This window comes from Sturnira hondurensis, unplaced genomic scaffold (genome assembly GCF_014824575.4).
Source record: "Sturnira hondurensis isolate 20B ecotype Veracruz unplaced genomic scaffold, ASM1482457v3 Scaffold0004474, whole genome shotgun sequence".
Taxonomy (NCBI): Eukaryota; Metazoa; Chordata; class Mammalia; order Chiroptera; family Phyllostomidae; genus Sturnira; species Sturnira hondurensis.
The window spans coordinates 5728402-5749067 of record NW_028077105.1 but is presented as its reverse complement, the minus strand read 5'-3'; the positions used below and the strand labels follow the sequence as shown (position 1 = coordinate 5749067).

Here is a 20666-nt window from a genome sequence, read left to right as displayed (position 1 = left end):
GATCCTCCATTTCACCGGGGCTTCTCAGTTTTAAGAAAAATCTGTAATTTATGAACTGATCATAACTTTGTATTCATTCAATATATATTTAGTGAGTATTTCCTACAGATTAGAGAACTCCTTCCAGTGCGATCATAGTGTTTAAACATGATCAGGAGAGACAGGTTGTGTGGGCCACGATGTGCTCACATGGTCAGGTGAGCCCTGATCAAGTTTGGGCTCCACCGTGATCAGTTGTGTGACTTTTGCAAAATTTCACTGTAGCCCTCAGTTTTCTCATTTGACAGATGATAGTTTAAGGATCTTATACCTTTAACAATCCATTATACGAGGTTGTTCTAGCATCATTCTTGCTTAAACCTGAGGTAAGTTGAAACCTTCAGACCCATGTAATTGGTACTCTTCTCATCTCCTTTATGTTTTCATGTTGGCTAGTCCCTTCACGGTTTCACCTAGTTTCTGAGTCTTAAATACTGTTTTTATCATGAAGATTCACACATTTTAAAATCCATTGTAGACCTTTCCCATGATCCTCAAACATCTTACCCATTTGTAGTCCTGTCTCTACTCTTAAAATAAAAGCAGAATTTGATCAATCTCCAGCACCTATATTTCTACCACGACTAGCTCCGGAGGCTCCGTCTCCATCTGGATGATTTCACTTGGCTCCTAATTTGTCTCCCTGTGGGATATTCTCTGCACAGCCCAAAGTGAACCTTTTAAAACAGAAGCCAGATCATGTCACTCAAACTGGCAGCCAGTCTTGCTCCAAATAGGAGTCACAGTCTTTGCAGTGGCCGACAGTGCTGTACCTGATCAGGTCCTCCTCAGTTGCACCTTTTGGCATTTTTATTTCTCTGCTCCTCAATAGTCGACTCGAGCCAGATTAGCATGTTGTGGCCTTTGCGGACACCAGACTTACATCTGCCTCAGGGCCTTTGAACTTCATCTCCTCCCTTCCCAAAGTACTCATTGGGCAAATGTCTTCATGACTTACTTCCTTATCCCCTCCCAGTCTTTACTAAAATACATTTGAATGAGGCTTTCCCTGATGACCTATTTTACAAATGCTTCCACTGCCCCACCCCATTTCTTATTTGCTTTATTTTGCTGATGGTAATGAACATTATCTAGCATGATAAATTCTACCTTTCTGTATTTTTAACCTTTTTCTCTCTTCATCATTGATATCTAATCTTTGTGAAAATGGATTTTGAATGTTTTTATTTCAACACTGTTACTCATCACCTAGAAAAGTTCTTGACACATGTTAGGCACTCAATAAACATTTAGTAGGTTAGCATATGAATGAGGTAAAGAATGAATGAATGAGATGAACGGATGGGTCACTGAATGTGTCCAAGTTTTATTAGAAACTTGCACCTTCATTTGAAAATAATTACAAGTTAGTGCTGGTCTCTTACTCTGGTAACTAGGACCTACAAGTATATGGTAGGCCAAAAAGAAATCCCTTGAGGTCCAGGCACATAATGTAGGCACATGAAATGCTTTGGGATAAATCAATACAGAGGTGTGGGGGCTACATCAAACTAAGGAATGAAGCCCTCCTCTGGGTGCTACACCTCATGGCTGTCAAGGGAAAACAGTGCATCACCATGTGACTTGGAAGAAGCAGCTGGAAATTCAGATTTTTATGTGAGATTTAACAACTCATAAATGTTGACTTCAAATTCGAAATTTTATGCAGGTCGAATAAAACATATCCTTTAGTCAGACTGAACTTGTAGGCTGCCAATTTCGGAGCTCTGGTAAGAGAAGCATAAATGTCAGAGATCTACCTATTTTATATATTTTGTATTGTTGTTCAAGTACGGTTGTCTCCATTTTCCTGCTACCACTTCCCCCCTGCCCCACCTACCTCCACCTCCTGCCCTCAGTCCTTCCCCCTTTGGCTCTGTCCATGGGTTCTTTATACATGTGCCTTGACACCCCTTCCCCATCTTTCCCCTGTGATCCCTCTCCCCTCTGGTTATTGTCAGTTTATTCTTCATTTCAGTGCCTCTGGTTATATTTTCTTCCTTGTTTGTTTTGTTGATTAGGTTCTACTTACAGGCATATCTTTATAATAAGTTTGTAAAATAACTTCAATGGAAAATATGTAAGATACTAAATACCAACCCATTCAAATATTTGACGAAAAATAATTTCTAGAATTTTTTGAAGTATTTCTAATTCCCTTGTTGATTGCTACCCATGGTGACAGGGGCCTGCCTGGTGTGCAATGTTGACAATGTATTTGAACAGAGAAACAAACGAACAAAATTTATTGAGAAGGTCCTGTTGTGGGCCACAGGTTATTTTAAGTGCTAAGTTACAGGGGCGAAAACATAAAGGTATATCTTTGAATAAAACCTCTAGTTCATTTGTGGGAAAGAGTGTGACAGTCACCAGATTGACTAATGAAAAAGCTAATTTTACAAAGATATAAAACAAAATGTTCTGAGAGACAGTGCTGGGGTTGGGATGGTGGCTAATTTACAGAGTAGTTAATGAAGGTGTCTTTGAGGTCGTGACATTTGAGCAGAGACCAAACCCACAAAAAAAGCAACCATTCAAAGATCTGGGGCAAAGCTTCTAGACAATGGGAATAGTAAGTGAAGAGCCAGGAAAGCAGAAAGTAGCTTACTGTCTTTGGGGAATGGCAAACAGAACAGGCAGAGAGGCGGGAGTCTGGTGAGCGAAGGAAAGAATGAAACTAGGTGACGTTGGGGAAGTAGGCAGAGACCATCTTGTAACTTAATTATAAAGATGGTCTTAGAGCCCAGGCTGTGGAATGTGGATTTTATATGAAGGGCAATCAATGGGGAAGCATTGAATAGTTTTAGGGACAGTCTCTTTTATACTCAAAGCAGAGACTTCCATTCCTTTTTGGTTTAGACCCTTAGAAATATTTTACACAGTAGCTCAATATACATTAGCTGCTCAATATACATTAGCTCAATATGTATAGCTGCTGTATACAATACACACACATATATTCTCTCTCTTTAAATTTTATGAAAATGCAAAAGACATTGATATTTTCTTTTTTATTCCACTTTGTTAAAAAACCTGGTTTCAATTTTATGAACCAGTTAAGAGTCATACTGTGCAGTTTTAAAAACAGTGTGTTGAAAGCGTGTTCTAGAGGTATCTAGAGAAATTGTGGTAGGCCAAAACTAGAAGCAGGGAGATCACCAAGAAGGCTTCTGTAACAGCAAAGGAGAGAAATAATTCTGTCTTGGACTAGGATTGTCTTCATCTAAACAGAGAGAAGTGTAATGGAGAAGCAGGGCTGAATCTGAGGGAGGTTTTTAAAGACTCATGTATTGAAGTACAACTTATCTATAATAAAATGCACTCATTTTAAATATAATGTTTGATGTGTTTCAAATAAGTGTATATATACACTTGAGTTGGAAGATATAGATACACATAGAAGACATCTGACTTCTAAACTAAGATGTCACTGTCCCCCCTGCATCGTAATTCAGGAAGTGACCCTGGACGCAAATCTATTCTGTGTGCACTGCACTCCTTCATTTCCCTTCTTTCACAGGTCACTCTGCTGACTCTATCTGCTGTTTGAAATCAACCATTTCATAAATTTTATCTGGATATCTTGTTTTATTATGAGTGGGGAGAATTCTAATATAAGGTCTTAGACTTAGTTCATGAGAGAGATTTTTTACAATAATATTTTATTGTGGAAAATTTCAAACATACTAAAGTAGAGAAAGGACCTTATACCCTGGTTCTTATACCCATGGTTCACCTGTAACAATTCACAACAAAATATAAAACTTGTTTGCCTGCTTTCCAGTCCATCACCCATTTTAGATTATTTGGAAGCAAGTCTTGAGGAAGAGTTTAAAGTGAGAAATGGAAGACTGTGTGCTATGTTAAAGGCAAAACTAATATAAAAGAAGTAATCTTTTTTTAATCTGTACATTTTTATTTAATACTTATTCCTGAAATATAGATCTAAATTGTTTTTTTCTTAAATTCAGAAACCTGATAGCTTAATTTAATCTTTTTGAAGGCTGCCAAATAAATTTTTAATTGATAACCTTTTATCTTTTAAGTTAGTTTATTTCTTTAGAGCAGATTCACAGCAAAGAGTGGACAGAGTCCCCATATTCTTTCTGTGCCCAGCACACACAGCCTCCCACCTTACCCACACCACAGTGAACTTCTGTTGAATATCAATGAACCTGAACTGATGTATCATTATCACCCGAAGCCAGATGCTTTTATACATACATTTGATTTTTGTCTATATTTCTGTTGCTAAAAGCATTACAGCTATGCTGATAGTTTCGATCATTTATGTACCTTCCTAAGCATTTCAGGTGTATAAAATATAGTCTAGTTTGGTTAAAATTGATAAAATACAAAAATCTCACAACTTAATGGTGCCCCACGAATAACTTTTCTCTTGTTCAAAAGGAGGTTTGTACTGAGATTTTTTAATCATGATGAATAGTCTGGAGTTTTAAAAAATAAGCAAAGAAATAACATGGAATTTTTAAATATAATACTTATTATGTGAAAGAAACTATGCAATATGTATACATATATACTATAATTTGTAGTATTTGTTCCACATCTTTTATATCAGTGGTTTAAAATGTCATATAAAAGTAACATATATAGTGTGGTTGGTATTGTGAAAGAAATCCAGAAAATAAACAATGCAAATAGTTTTTCTGATGGGTTAGTGGGACTTTTTTTTCTTTTAAAATTTCCTTTAGTACTGTTTCATCAATAAATAGAAATTGAAATAAATTGAAAAGGAAGTAATTAAAGGTGTATAATTAATGAACATAACCTTCATTTACAGACCATGATGGGCCCTGGTTGGGTGACTTGGTTAAAGCTTTGGCCCAGATGCTGAGGTTATGGGTTTGCTCTCCAGTCAGGGCACACACAAGAATCAACCAATGAATGCATAAATAAGTGGAACAACAAATTGATGTTTCTCATTCTCTTTATCTCTTCCTCTATCTCTCTAAAATCAATCAATAAATATTTTTTAAAAAACTGGAGAATATTATTCTAAGTGAAGTAAGCCAGGTGGTAAAAGACAAATACTATATGATCTCAACTATAAGTGGAACCTAATCAACGAAACAAACAAGTGAGTGAAATAGAACCAGAGACATGGAAATGAACAAACTGACAGTGACCAGAGCGGCAGGGAGGGAAAAACAGGGGAAAGGAGGGGAAGGGTCTTCAAGGAACATGTATAAAGGACCCATGGTCAAAGATAATGAGGGGGTAGGATTGAATGTGGGAAGTGGGTAGGGGGGAAGAGAATAATGAGGGGGTAATGAGGACAACTGTAATTGAATAACAATAAAATAAATAACTAACTAAACATGATTGATCTCCTATTAGGAAATGAACAAAAACAGTGATGATAATGGAGTCAGAATTGTAGCTTCACTGAAAGGAGAAAGAAACAGAGTTGAAGCCAAGTTTAATCACAGGAAGTCTCTCAAGACAGAATGAAAGTTTGGAAATAATCCCCCGTAGCTAAAACAACACATTTAATACAACTAACGAAGGTCCACATGTCTTAGCTCAAAATATTATGGTTGGCAATTGTGGAAAGTTGATAATCTTATTACCCCAACACTAAAGATATTTTGGACATATAAGTACAAGTTCAGATGATTACAAGTTCATAGCTTTTATCTACTGAAAGCAAGTTTATATTGAAATGAAAATATCACTGTGAGTAGTATTTTTGTACTATGAATTTCACATGCATTAAAAAAATCATGATTGTGCACCGTGCTAAGAATGTTTCTTTTTCCAACAACGTAGAGAGCTTTCCTAAACAATGGATCATGGTTGTTGAGTCATTCCTCTATTTCAAGTTCACTTAAACTGGACTCAATGATCTGTTCATCAGTACTCCATTCCTAACACCTTCTCAGTGAACAGTACTGAAACGCATGCCTGTGCTTCTGTGTGTGTGTGTTACAAAATGACAGTTCTTTAATTCTGTTAGTTAATGTTGAGACGAGTAAAGGTTACTCACCTTCCCTTCTAAACCCTGAACCTAGGTGAAAACGAAAGAAGACTCTACCAAATCATGCCTCCTATATAAAAATTTATTAAACATTTATTAGCAAGCCAAACACACATGAAAAAATGAACCTATGGTTTGGCTTGTAGGCTTACGAAAGTTCTAGCTCTGTGTCCTTTTAGGTGGCCACCACTTTGCATACAAGCTTTAGTTCAACCCTCACTGGGTGGCTCGGTTGGCACATCATCTCTCACACCAAAAGGCTGCAGGTTCACTTCCCAGTTGGGGCACATACCTGGGTTGGTTTGATCCCCCATCAAGGTGTGTATGAGAGGCAACTGATTGATGCTTCTCACATTGATGTCTCTCTCTTTCTCTCTCTCTCAAACTCAGTGAACATGTCCTCAGGTAAGGATTTTAAAAAAAGCTCTAGTTGGTACAAATGTCAAAATACCAAATACAAGATTCTCTCATCAGAGCCTTCTATAGTTCATACCTCACGTATTGTTGCAATTTTTCAAAATAGAATAGTTGTAACCCCTAAATTATAGCTTAATCAAATTAACCTGAATATAATAATACATTGTGCATGCTACAGTATTTTAAGGAAGATTGTAGATATCATAATAGCATATGTGTTTATAATACTAAGGACAATAAGCCTTAAAAATTCTTGTTTACAGCTTCTGTGGCAAAATGGCATCCGAATCCTTAAATGAACTTTTATAACTATGAATTCCAGAGAGGAATTGCAATCTTACCAATCAGAACTGAATATGTCAGTGATTGTAATAATAGGTACTGTTGTTATGGGTAGTGGTAGCGATGGCTTGAAAAGTCATAGCAATAGTAATGGTTCATCAGAACCTATTTATTCTCTATAATAATTTGGCTACTGCTATTTTATCTTAATTTTTTCTATGAAAATTTCACACAGTTGGTAAGCAACAGATATGGAACACCAATCCTCTACTTCCTGATTGTAAAACATGTACTCACTTCCATGACCGTATATTGCTTCTTTTTCTGTCCAGTGTTTTATAAGATTTCCTATAAAACTTTGCAGACAAACTTCTGCGAGGACTTCTGGAAAGAGAACAGTTTATAGGGAATGAGCAGTTGACAGGAAAAGAAAGAATCAAGGGTCCTTCAGTTTATTAAAAGTTGTGCCATGGGGGGAAATGTGAAAAACTTCATTTTTATTTATGGAAACATTCAGCTTCTGCATAAAAATATACTCAGATCCACTGAAGGCAGGTGGAGATGTAGTTTGTTATTTTCTTTTTTTTCCACATGAAGGTTTATGGGAAATCACAGAAACAGGGCCTTCTTATTAAGACTACTGCCAAAGTTTTTAGACAATAGAATGACAAATGTACCTTTCAGGTCCACAGACAGCATAATGAGGGTTCAGATAAATGGCTTTGAAAAATAGTTTTTTAATGAGTACAGTTTCCTGGGGATAAGCTTCAGTCCTCAGCATACCTATGATGACTTTTTCCTCGGTGATTATTATATATATCTTTGATAAATCTGCAAATAGCTCTGTGTTATTATTTATGCTCAGAGGTTAAGTTTCTCACATTGGAAACTATTTTTTTAATATTATATACTTAAAGAATTCAGGATTTTTTAAATGTAAAAACCAAAAAATAAAGAGCATGCTCTTGTTAGAAAAATATTAATAACATTACATTATATAGTTGCATATTGTCTTAACTCAAGCAGCTATGACAAAATATCATACTGGGTGGCTCAAAATACATATATTTATTTCTCATGGTTCTGAGGGGCTGGCAAACCTGACATCGAGGTGCTACCATGGCTGGTTGCGGTGAGAGCTGCCTTCCTGGGTTATAGACAGCTCCCTTTTCCCTGTGTCCTCACATGGTAGAAAAGTAGAGAGACAGCAAGCCTTTTGGTGTCTCTTTTTTCCTTTTTAAAATATATTTCAGTGTATTTTTTAATTGTTGTTCAAGTACAGTTGTTTCCATTTTTCCCTCATTACTTTCCCCCTGCCCCACGTACCCCTACATCCCACATTCAGCTCTCCCCACTTTGGTTTGTCCATGGGTCCTTTATACATATTCCTTGATGACCCTTCCCTCTTCCTTCCCCGATTATCCTCCTCCTGCTCCCTTCTGGTTATTGCCAGTTTGTTCTTTATTTCCGTGACTCTGGTTCTTTTTTGATCACTTGTTTGTTTAGTTGATTAGGTTTCACTTATAGGTGGGATTATATGGTATTTGTCTTTCACCACTTGGCTTATTTCACTTAGCATAATGCTCTCCAGTTCCATCCATGCTGTTGCAAAGGATAGAAGCTCCTTCTTTCTTTCTGCTGCATAGTATTGCATTGTGTAAATGTACCACAGTTTTTTATTCATTCATTTACTGATGGGCACCTAGGTTGCTGCCAGCACTTGGCTGTTGCTATGAACATTGGGGTGCCCAGGTGTTTTCAGAATTCTTAGGGTATACTCCCATCAGTGGAGTTGTCGGGGCAAAAGTCAGTTTCATTTTTAGTTTTTTGAGGAAGTTCCATACTATTTTCCACAGTGGCTACACCAGTCTGCAATTCCACCAACATGCACTAAGGTTTCCTTTTCTCCACAGCCTCGCCAGCACTTGTTTGTTGATTTGTTGATGATGACCATTCTGACTGGTGTGAGGTGGTATCTCATTGTGGTTTTAATTGACATCTCTCTAATGGCTAGTGGTGCTGAGCATCTTTTCATGTGTCTCTGGACCTCCTGTGTGTCCTCTTTGGAGAAGTGTCTATTCAGGTCCTTTGCCCATCTTTTAGTTGGACTGTTTGAGACCTGGCTGGTATGACTCCATGGATTGGATTGGTGTCTCTTTTTGTAAGGATGTTAATCTCATCATGAGGGACTCGTGACGAGTCTAACCCTGATTACCTCACAAAACCTCCATCTCCAGATACTATCACACTGGACGTCAAGTCTTCAGAAATGAATTTTGGAGGGATACAAAATTCAGTCCATAATATATATTATCAGCATGAAAGTCCGGAGTCATACTACTTATTTACAGTTTTTCTTCTACAGTGGAATAACATGTGAATCATTTAAATTGGCATATTTTACTCATGTTGTATTAATACATATTTTGATTGTTCTGATCATGGTGTTAGGGAAATCAGTGCTTGACCAGAACTCTCCTTGGTACTTATCCCAAAACTTTTTGGTTTCTGAGAATATTATTTGTTATTTATGACTATTACTATAAAGTTATGCAGAAGATGGAAGAGGTTGGCTGCTGCTGAGGGGACAGTGAAGTCTACTCAGGTTCAGATTTTGAAATGATAGCTGTTATTAGGAAGCCAGCTATTTTGATAGTATCAGGACCAGTGGTATAATAAATGTGAGATTGGAGAATGAACTTACTAAAGATTAGTTTACTATCTGTTAGCATTCGAAGCGTCAAATCATTGTATAGTATGTTTTCAAAAGGAAGTGAAGAATACCACTTAATCCAGTGAGTTTTTTTAAATGCAAGAGCTTCTTTATATTATGGCATCATAATAATTAACAGGAAAACATAAAATAAGATTATAGTAAATACCTACAGAAAATGACCTTGAATATCTGTATAACTTAAGGTGTGGTGAAATATTTAGAAAAAAATAATTCCAAACTTTTAATTAGACTCAAGCAACTCCTCTATCAGTCAAACTCAGTTGTTCATTTAAACCAGGAGCTGGATTCATATTCTTATTTTCATTCATGACAAACTTGGTTAAGAATAGTTATGTATGTGTAAAGTTAAATTGGTAATTTTTCCTCCAAATTTACAATTACAGTATATTTAATAGTCCTTGTTTACTAGCTCTTAAACAGTCTTTTATTCCTCATTTTTTTCTCTTTTGGTTAGACTAAGCCTTTCCGAACTGAGGTTCATTTTCTACCAAAGGAAAGGGAGGACCTTTGTATTTTCACAAAATGTATTATGCATAAATATCTGAATGTTGTTAAGTAGCAAAATGAATTCTATAGAGAGAGGTAAGGTTTTTTTCACTCTAAGTGATAGAACCAGGTCTAATTATAAGATGATTTTTGAACTGGAGAAATCACTTAGAAAAGTTTCTAAAATATGTTTCCACTCTTGTATCATACATATCAGAATTTGATGTAAATCTAGTAGTTTTCAAAGGCATGAAGCCCATTATCCAGAAGTAGCTCTTGTCTTATTAACACATTCCTCTTAAAATACAGTCATGCTAAATGAGGCTCCTCATCACTGGGTGTTTTTTTCAAAATTATGGGAGAGGATAAAGAGGTCTTTTTGATAATTTTGCTTGGGGCACAGACTTTATATTGTGACTATGCCTATTGCCATTGGAGACAATAATTATATAATATTTATACAAATATATATAAACATATTTGTTTATATGTGTATATATTATATTTAGGAATATATACACATATATTCCTATATATGAACACACACAATGCTATATATGGTTTACCTGAAGTATTACTAAGTCTTGTAACTACATATTTTCCTTCCAGTTTGGTTTGAAATAAAGCAAATATTAAAGGTAAAACAAACCCTGAAGTAAACCCCACTTTTAAATTCATGGCTTTTGTTGATTTACTGTTAGTGTTATTGAAGTTCTTACTTTAACACAGCAAAACTCACTGGTTTGAAGCTCATCTGAAAATAAGAAGCAAAGTGTATTAGTCAAACTTCTGATCAGAGCCTTCTCCTTAGAGCAGAGGCAGTGTAATATACTAGAGGCCACTGGGCTTCCATAAAGGGATGTGAATTTGAATCTCGACTATCGATTATTATTTTTGTGTCCATGAAAAACTTGCTGAATATCTAAATCTTTGCTTATTTTCCTTGGTGAAATTGAGATAATAACTATCTCATAGGATCACATGAAAAAAAAATGAATTGGTGATTCCAAAAACTATTTTCGGCCCTGACCCTTGTGGCTAGGTTATACGTCATCCCACAAAATGAAAGGGTTGCTGGTTTGATTCCCAGTCAGGGCACATGCCTGGGTTGCGGGTTTAGTCCCCTGTTGGGCAGCCTAAGAGAGGCAACTGAGAGGTGTTTCTCTCTCACATTGACATTTCTCTCCCTCTCTTATTCCCCCCGCCTTTCCCCTCTCTCTAAAAATAAACAAAAAAAATCTAAAAAAAACTGTTTTGGGACTGTAAATGCATCTGTAGAGTCATTCTTCTCTGTAAAATTCACAGATAAAAAGGGTTGTGCATTTTTATTGGGTTTTTTAGATATCTTAGGTTTTACCCATTTAAAATACCGAAATAGTTTCTAGTTGAACTATTTTGATGGAGAAAATTTTTCTAAAAATTATTTTACTTATACTTCTTAAAATGCATGACTATCATGCCTTTATTTACATATTTATTCATTCAATCATTAACAAAAATTCATTGAGAGCAGTTCTGTGTCAGGCACTCTTCTAGACTCTGTACATAAGCTTATGGGAAAACAGGCATGGGTCCAGTTTTCACAACGTGTGAAAACTAGTAGGGAGACAGACACTAGAAAGGTTAAAAAAAACAATCAAACAGATAAATGCATGCAAATTGTGATCATTGCTAAGAAGTAAAACAAGAGAGTACTACAAGAAAGGATCTTAAAAAAGAGCCGCCCCCTTTTTCGAGGAACTGCAATATAGTAATTAGCATATTTAGGTTTTTAGGTATGTGGTAAGTAGTAATAAAGTAGTAATAAATAGCCCTGAGTAAAAGTTCACTGGATTGTTCTAAGACACAGTCGATGAACTCAGGTGTGTAGACTTTGCTGTATTTTCTGACTGTGCAGAAGCAGAGTCCTTTTGGTCTTTATTTAGGTATATTCTTGATAGATGAAGTTGTGAGGGTTTAGTATGAGACAGCTGAGGCATTTCTGGTGTTTGGGGAGGGAAACCGTGCATCTCCCATTAGTTTGTTGTCTCAATAGACCAGGCAGTGGTGTATAATTATTCTTAATTATAAAATTGATTTTACATTAGAAGTGTTTGCATGTAGTCACAACATGTTTCTCTGTAGGAAAGGGCAGCATGTTTACTCTCCAGTGTAAAAGATTTGGGTCCCCCAGGCCCAGGGTTGTTCTGCTGTAATGCAGCCTATTGCAAGGGCGGAGGTCATGTCTCCCTGTGGAGGGACGAAAACCCCATGGATAATTAAGGGGATATGAGGGAACTGTATAGAAATCATTAGTGAGCATGTTGACTAGCTCATTTGGTCAATCAGGGAATAAATGGTCCTCTATTTTTTTTTGCCAGTTAATGAGGATGAACTAGGGAAGTGGTCATAACCTAAGCATTCAGAAATAGGCTCAAACTCAGCTGCATGAAGGTACTCTTGTAGCTAAATCTGATCTAGGCATGGGGTCTTCCTTGCCAGTCTCTGGATTGTCTTTAGATCCACCCCTTTGTGACAAGAAATGCACTCATCTGGTCTGGAAGAAGGTTCTGGCCCTCTCCAGACAACGATTATAATCTTATATGCTGAGCATTAAAGGAGGGGAATTTGAAACCATTACAGGTAGGAGCCAGCTGAATAGCTAGAACTGTGACTAAGTTCATTTGCAAGGTGAAGGTATGGGGTATATAATAGTTGGTTGGAAAGGTTGGCAACAGCCGGTCCATTCTGCACTCCAGGCTGTCATACCCACCTGGGACCCATCAGAAGACAGTAAGAGGTGTTAGAGTTGCTGTGCTGAGTCTGAGCTGCCAGGAAGGAGCTTTAGCCGTCCTGGGGAAGCCGCCTGTGGAAGCCGCAGATGAGGTGCTGACTTGTATTGGGGCTTTTACTGCCCTGTAATGCTAATGAAGATGATCTGTGAGCACATGAGAAATTGACCCAAAGAAATCTCAACAAATTCCAGAGTTATGTCATTTGCCTTGGAGAAGTCCCATAATTCTTATGTTGAAACAAGGATAGAACTTTAGAGATGTTATCATAATAACAGGGCAGTAGATGCCCTCAATTAAAACAGACTTCTTAAAATATTCACTGCTGTGCAAGTCCAGCTGAAGTCTTCTCAAAGGGGTGAATAGCCCCATAGCCACAGCTGGGGTCAGGGGTTGCCCAAGCTAAAATAGATAGTGTTCTATTTATAGAACACTATAGTGGTGATGATCTATAGTGGTGATGATAGTGGTGATGATCTTGCTGCCCAATACAAAGCATTCATTGCATGGACTGGTAACTGTAGACATTCATATGCTTGAGCTCTGAGCCAGCTGCCAATCAAAACTGAAAGTAAATACCCCTTGTTTACTACTCAGGATATGTTCTCTTTCTCTGCGGCCTTAAATTTGCCCCTTTCTACCCCACCTTCTGCTTCTTTAAGGAGAAAGATATAGGCTAAGAATGAGGCTGAGGTCTCTTTGTCCTGATGAAGGACCAAAATTCTTATGTATTGCCCTGGTCAGGTGGCTCAGTTGGTTAGAGTATTGTCTAGTGTGCCCACAGATTGTGGGTTCCATACCCAGTCATAGCACATACCTCGGTTGTATGTTCAATTCCCTGTTGGGGCATGTACAAAAGGCAACTGATCGATATTTCTATCTTACATCTCTCTCTTTCTCTCTCTTGTTCTTCCTGCCCTGACTCATCCATCCCTTACTGTCTCTCTAAAATCAATAAACATATCCTCAGGTGAAGATTAATTTTTTAAAAGTCTTATATGCCATCCAAATGGTATGTGTGAAATACCATAAAACCATATGTTATTTGCTGGGAAACTCTGGAGAGGGTGGAGACATAAATTTCCAAACTTCCCACTTCACCATTCTGCCCATCCCGTGGAGGGAGGGATGCCTGTATCCAGTGATTCAGTGAATGTGGTTTGCAGGGTCTGCAGTGGGAGGAATGAAAGTACTAGCTCTTGTGGGAAAGACCCATTGGGCCGGTTCAGTATAGCATTATTGTAGCTTTCACTCCTGAGTTTTACATGATTAATTACACTGTAAATGCTTATATAATCCAGCAGGGATTCTCCTGATCCCAAAGAGCTTCAAGTAGATAAGTGGTTATATTTGGGGAGGCCCCACAAACCTAGTGACCTCTACTGACCTTCAAGTCACTGTGACTTTCCTGACAGGAGCCCCTGGTAAAAAGAGGCAGCCTCCACCTGGAGGTAGCATGTAGAGTTCTGGGCTCATCCCATCCTGGCATGGATACCAGGTACACTTTTTTCAAGTCAAACTGAACAGCTGGCCCATGGTGGCTTGAACCTCTTCAGACTGATATTTTCATTTTGGAATGGTACAGCTCATACTCAATGAGTAACAAGGTGGGAAGGGCCCAACAAGCTTCAACAAGGTGATGATATGGTCAGGAATGCAGCTGGGCTGACACCAGCAGTATCTTCTTCACAGGTAGTTCTGTTAAGTGCCTGAGCCCGGTCCCCTTATGGATGTCTAAACTGAAACCTAATGGTATCCACTGAGGCTGCTGTGGCTGTTCAGCCTCACCATCAACTATGCAGAATGGATATTGTCTCTGCTCAGTGTGCAGAATCCAAGGCAGTTCTCATAGCGCTGGCCAATACTTCCCTTAATGGATCTTGTTATATATTTACTGTCTCTGGGAATGTTGCCAGTGACCTAGTTGTTTGGTCTGCCACTTGAAAAACTACCAACTGGCAGATTAAAAACATCCCTCTTGGGGGCCACAAGCTGTGGAAATGGTTAAGCTGTCAGGGTCATTCAGGAAGATACTATGGCGAGTACCTATTCTCTGATGAGAACCAACTGGAATCAAGTTGCTGGTTCAGCTGCACCAACCACATTGCCACCGTTGCTGCCTACATTCATTATTGCACTGGACTTACAGCACACCCCTAGTCACAGACACCAAGTAGAGCACTCTGTATGTCAGATGCAGAGGTGACAAGCGTAATCAGTAACCCCTGCTAGCAGAAGACCTGTTTGTCTCAGTGAGGGAAGATGTTTTATAGGTGTTTACCCCTGCCGTCCCCGAGAGACTGGCAGAACTGAACGTGCCCCCTAGGGACTGGCACTGGTGCCTCACTGCGACTAACACTTTGTCGGGTTGTGCTTTTGCCTGTCCATTTCAATCCGCTAACTCCAGCCATACCGCTGTGGCCCTTAAAACTGATCTACAAATAGAGTTATGACATTGGTCCAACTTCTGTCACAGAAGTCAGGAGGCAAGATACTCAGTGGCCCTTCCCTGCTTCCTGTTATCCATAGGCATTTCATATTATTGAGTTTTGGAATAGTTTCCTTAAAATCAATTCAAATATTTATAATGCTGCCTTCCTGACCACATTGTGGTCCGTGTTTGTTAGTAAGACAATTTGGTGGTTATGGAGTCCAGCTGGCCCAGCTACAGATCACCCCTCAGCCACTTCCTGGGTTATGATCACAATGACAGGGGTGAGAGGTTATATCAAATTTTATCTTTTGAAAATTTGAATTATAATCCTCATCATTTATAGACATGGAGAGTCTGTCTTTCCCCTAGTAGCTACCCTAGACAAGCCTGTTTGGTACAGCCTCTGGGTGGCAGCGCAGTCAGAAGGGGTTGCAACAAAGGATTCAAACTTATTCTAATTCAGCCACTTGAGTTTTCTTGTTGGATTGAATCAGCCTAGATTGAATGATATTGATTACTTGATAGAGTAAACTGCTCTCCGAGTCTCCCTAAAGTGGACCTTTATAAGGTGGAGAACATATGGGCCTGTGTAAAGTTAATCAAAATGGCCTTGGCCCTCCTGCATATGACATTTCTGATGAAAGGTCTCTGTGCAAGTAGGGGATGACTGGAAAGATGCAAAGCTGTAGCAACTAAAACCTGATGCATGGTTTTATAGCGATGGGGCAGAGCAACAGGTCTGAATGTGCAGATGGAAAACCTCAGACCTGGGAGGTACAGTGGTTGGAAAACATTCAAGATTTTTTGTCTTGCAAAGTGGCTCTGCAAGCCCAAAGCAGGTGGAATGCAGCCCAAAGTGGGTGGTAAACTCCATCTAAGGCTATAAATATGGGCACCAGACTGATAGTCAACAAGTACCATAAGGGAAAGTTGAAAAGAACTTTGAAGAGAGAGGTACTTGTTGACTATCAGTCTCATGCCCGTCTTTAGCCTTAGATGGAGTTTACCACCTGCTTTGGGCTGCATTTTACTGAGTGGGTGGAATGCATCCAAAAAATCTTAGAGCATTCTTTTTGAAGGAAAATGTCCCCCCATACTGTTAGAACCATCTTAAATTTAACTGACTTCGGGCTCTGCTACCTCCAACAGCTCTGACATTTTGTGAACACCATTTCCCTTAACCTTACCAAGTCTGTAAGCCCCAGCAGAGAGTGACCCATTTCCTTTATCGCTCAGCTAGAGGCCTATGAACACCTTTAGATGCCTTCCCTATCACTCCCAGGGTTATTATTCATTCATTCTGTGGGTCAGATAAATGTGACTCCTTAGCGGTGTGGACAAAGAGAGATTGAACTGACTGATCCCTTAAACAATTTTGGGAGCTGCACTGGGAGTCTTAAGGTCCATCAGCTGACCTAGAAGCCACCTTGGAGACACCATCCACCTGTGCCTTCCCAACTGATGTCAGTTCCACTTGTAGGCCCCCAACAATGGCAAAAACCACTTTCTCTCTGGACTCTCTGTGTGCATCTTGGAACTGTACGTACTGTGTAGGAAACTTTTATGTTAGGTATGTCATAAGAGATTTCACGTGTTTGTGGATTATAGATTATATACTCATCAAATGTGGTGTTCTGTCCAAAATAAAGCTGCCCTTGGTCACTCGGGGGATTTTCATGGAGGAACAACTGACTCATAATTTATGTGTGCCCTGTGGATCATTATTTCTCTCTCCAATTAGGAAAGGTGATACCAAATTTGTTCTGATGTTAGCTGAAGTAATCAATGACAGCACTTTGGCCCTGGAATGCACTCCTCCCAGGCTCAACCCATTAGCCATGGTTGATACACATGACAGAATTGTCCTGGAGTTCCTCTTATGGGACACTGGTATCTGCAGACCATGTGGAAAGGTCAACACAGAAACTTACAGATAAAGCCACCTGGCTGTCTACAGGCTGACTTTGGTGGTTTATGGGATCTGTTGAGCTGATTTGGTCTAGTACTCTGGGGCACATGGTTGAAGTCAGTTCTTTCTGTCGGTCTAATCCTGTTGCTCAGATAAATTTAGGTATAGAGCTAGAGATAAGGAAGGACCCAATGACTCAGGTTTCTGGCTTTATTTAGGAGAAAAATATTGGCCAGTAAAGGTAGGATTAGTGGAGAAGTAATAGAGCCTAGCACTAAGACACGTTAAAGTTTGATACGGTTGTGAGATACATTTATATAGAGATATAAATGAATAGTATCTGAGCATTTGTAATTTAGAGGATGGATCTAGGGAGGTGATAATAATTTGGAAATCTACAGCCTGTAGATGGTATTTAAGACATAGGAATTCTGTGAGTTATTTAGGGAGGAAGTACAGAGCTTTATTGGCTTGGGACCTACCTCCACACGATTGGCTTTACTCCCTCTGCTTACTTGGCTCTTGAATGTAGTTGGGTTTGTCAGCCTTGACAGAACAAGAAGGAAGGAGATTAAACAAATGGCAAATATAATTACTCCATTGATTACTGTGTGGTGTTTGTTATACAATGGCATGGACACAATTTGCTAACTGTTTATTTTAAAACAGGCAATTAGGTTTTGAGTTTTATATTCTAATATAAATACCACATCAGTAACTTGGCTAAGGAGGCTGTTGTAAATTTGTGGTGGCTGTTTAGTTTTGGTTCCGTATGGTCTTTTTCAAACCAACAATTTAAGAGCTTATTGTACATACAGAAATTTTAATTTTTTTCCCTCCATTCTCCATGGTTTGAAGTTGTCAGAATTTATCATTGCCCCTTTGTTTTCTTTTGTTTGCCCATATTGGCTGTTTTATCTCTAGATTTCTAATATCTTTGGGATTTTTTACAAAGCCATCTTTTGGTCATTTAGTCAACAATGAGAAGTAGCAGGAAATACTATATATAAGAGCCTAGAGGCATTTTATGACTTTGGAGAAGGAGGTGCTCAATAGATTACTAGACAATAAACAAAAATGATGCAGGGAAAAACAAAGAAGAGGGTACAAAAGCCATCAACCTTGTGCTGTTTAGGGAGAATGAGTAGTAATAGCAAATGTGAAGGATGCACCNGCTTATTGTACATACAGAAATTTTAATTTTTTTCCCTCCATTCTCCATGGTTTGAAGTTGTCAGAATTTATCATTGCCCCTTTGTTTTCTTTTGTTTGCCCATATTGGCTGTTTTATCTCTAGATTTCTAATATCTTTGGGATTTTTTACAAAGCATCTTTTGGTCATTTAGTCAACAATGAGAAGTAGCAGGAAATACTATATATAAGAGCCTAGAGGCATTTTATGACTTTGGAGAAGGAGGTGCTCAATAGATCACTAGACAATAAACAAAAATGATGCAGGGAAAAACAAAGAAGAGGGGTACAAAAGCCATCAACCTTGTGCTGTTTAGGGAGAATGAGTAGTAATAGCGAATGTGAAGGATGCGCCCCACAAAACTGCAGTAACTGACTGACTTTCTCAAAAACATGTTGTTATTTCTACCAAACCTATAAGTTGTCCTAATTGATTAAATTAATCTTGTTTTGCGCGTCACTTTGAAGAATGTTCGTGCACTTAACAAATACTAGTATAGCACTGATGTGGCACCAGTCACTGCTGTAGTGTGTCAGCTGTCAGTGGTCCACGGTAGCTTCACTTTTATCAGAATGCGGGGCTGGCCTCCTGGATTGCACTGCAATCACTGAAAGATAGGAGCTAGACAGAATTTTTTAGGGTCAAAGTGCCATCTTCAGTATTTTCAAACATAAGAGAAAGCAAGCATTTATCCGTAATAAAGCTGTACTGACTTTTAAAAACATCTAGTTCATTTGATTTTGGCAATATTCTGAACTCGTTTGTACCCGCGCGGTATGTCATCATAATTAGCAGCACTGATTGGCAGCTCTATCCCTGAGGTTAAGCGTGGGTAATGAAAACAGTTGTTGTGAAATGAAATACGTTTGGCAGTTGTGTCTTCAAAAATATGGGGTTTGGATCGGAAAAAATAAATATTATACCATTGACACTTTGAGATGGAAATCTTTATTTCACAAATAGAACAATGAATTCATACAAAGAATTGTTTATCCAATTGTCCCAGGTCATGTAATTAGTTCGTGTTGGTCCTTTGGGGCTAGAAGAGCAACCCAACCATATCTGCTCATAAAATGTTATTAAAAAGCTATCAATGTAATTTTCCTCCTTAATTTAATCGTCTAAAGTAAAGATATGTAATTTTACTTTTTTATGATTCTAGGAATACTTTGAGGCCCTAATGTCAGCTGAAATAAAGATTGTATTTCTCATCAGAAAAAGTGTTATTTGTACTCTTTAAGAAATGAAACTACAAATAACGTTTGTTTTCATGTTTATATTTCCCTGTTTACAAAGTTTCCACCACACATTGCTCATTTCCCTTGCCACTACCCCGACTTCCTCCTCAAGATTGGGAGAGAAAATGAGCACCTGGTCAACCCTCCTTACTTCATGATGATTTTTTTTGTGTGCTCTTCAAGGTATTAGGTTTGGTCCGTGGGTCTCTATTATAACAGGATCAGATACAGATGTTGCTCCAGTGAATGTTTCTTGAGCTTTTGAGAATTTAGAAAATATTGAATGACTTATAATCCCTTAAGAAAGTAGCCATTTCCAAGCATATTCTGTTGGATTTAAGAATTTAAATTTGTACTGCAATACTCAAGAAGCTGTAATCACTTGAGATTTGGCTGCAAAAACGTTACTCTCAGTGACTGTAACAATACTAGGAACAAAGAACTGAGCTGTCAAAATTGTGTCTCTAAAATAATTAATCAGCCCGCCTTATTAACTCTGGTAGAGCCAGGCAGCTGTCAAGTAAGTATTGTAGTGGTACCAAAGCCGGGGCTGAACCTGTGCTGCAGGTGGAATGTTTGAGCTGATTCAGTTTCGCAATAGCGGCAGCAGCAGCAGCAGCAGCCTGTACTGTGGGGAGACAGCGCCGTCTTCAGTTCCTAAGGGCGCGGAGGTTTTTGTGCTGCCCAAACCCGAAATAGGTAATAGCTTTTCACTCAGTTACTCTCTTGAAAACGAAAACGACTTCAAGAAACACTTTTGCTGCAAATGACTCAGAATGAGGTATTTTTATTCCTTGGCTCTGCAGGTCTTTATTTGAACTCTTTGCCTCACTGCATCATTTAGAGGCTCACTTGTAAAGATCAAGAAAAAAAAAGAAAAAAGAAAAGAAAAAGGAATCATCCCAGAATTATGTAGACAATTTGGAGGCAGTAATTCCCATAATGCCTGTAAATGCTAAATTGAAATGTTGTAGGAGGAACTTATGACATGAGTTTAATCTTTCTTTTGACAGCTCTGAGACACGTTTTTAAAGTGATGAATTGGAAAAGTTAGAGATTATTGTCTTCTCTAAAGAAAACAGTTCTTTTTTTCTAAGCCATTAGATAAGAGGGAACCTCACTGCCAGAGGTTAGACTTGTTTGCATTATCCTTTCCCTTG

At 38.4% G+C, this 20666-nt stretch overlaps 1 protein-coding gene and 1 long non-coding RNA gene across 6 annotated transcripts in view; both read left to right on the top strand.

Moving 5' to 3' along the window:
• Positions 1-20666, top strand: part of EYA4 (EYA transcriptional coactivator and phosphatase 4) — a 255400-nt gene that overhangs the window by 98774 nt on the left and 135960 nt on the right. The gene's annotated exons all lie outside the window — the stretch shown is intronic.
• LOC118986688 (uncharacterized) lies at positions 4733-19327 on the top strand. Of its 2 annotated transcripts, none has more exons than XR_005066432.1 (3): positions 4733-4753; positions 16120-16201; positions 19315-19327. It is a non-coding gene; the product is annotated as an uncharacterized LOC118986688 (long non-coding RNA). The 2 variants fall into 2 exon arrangements; XR_005066431.1 differs by lacking the exon at positions 4733-4753 and adding an exon at positions 15525-15535.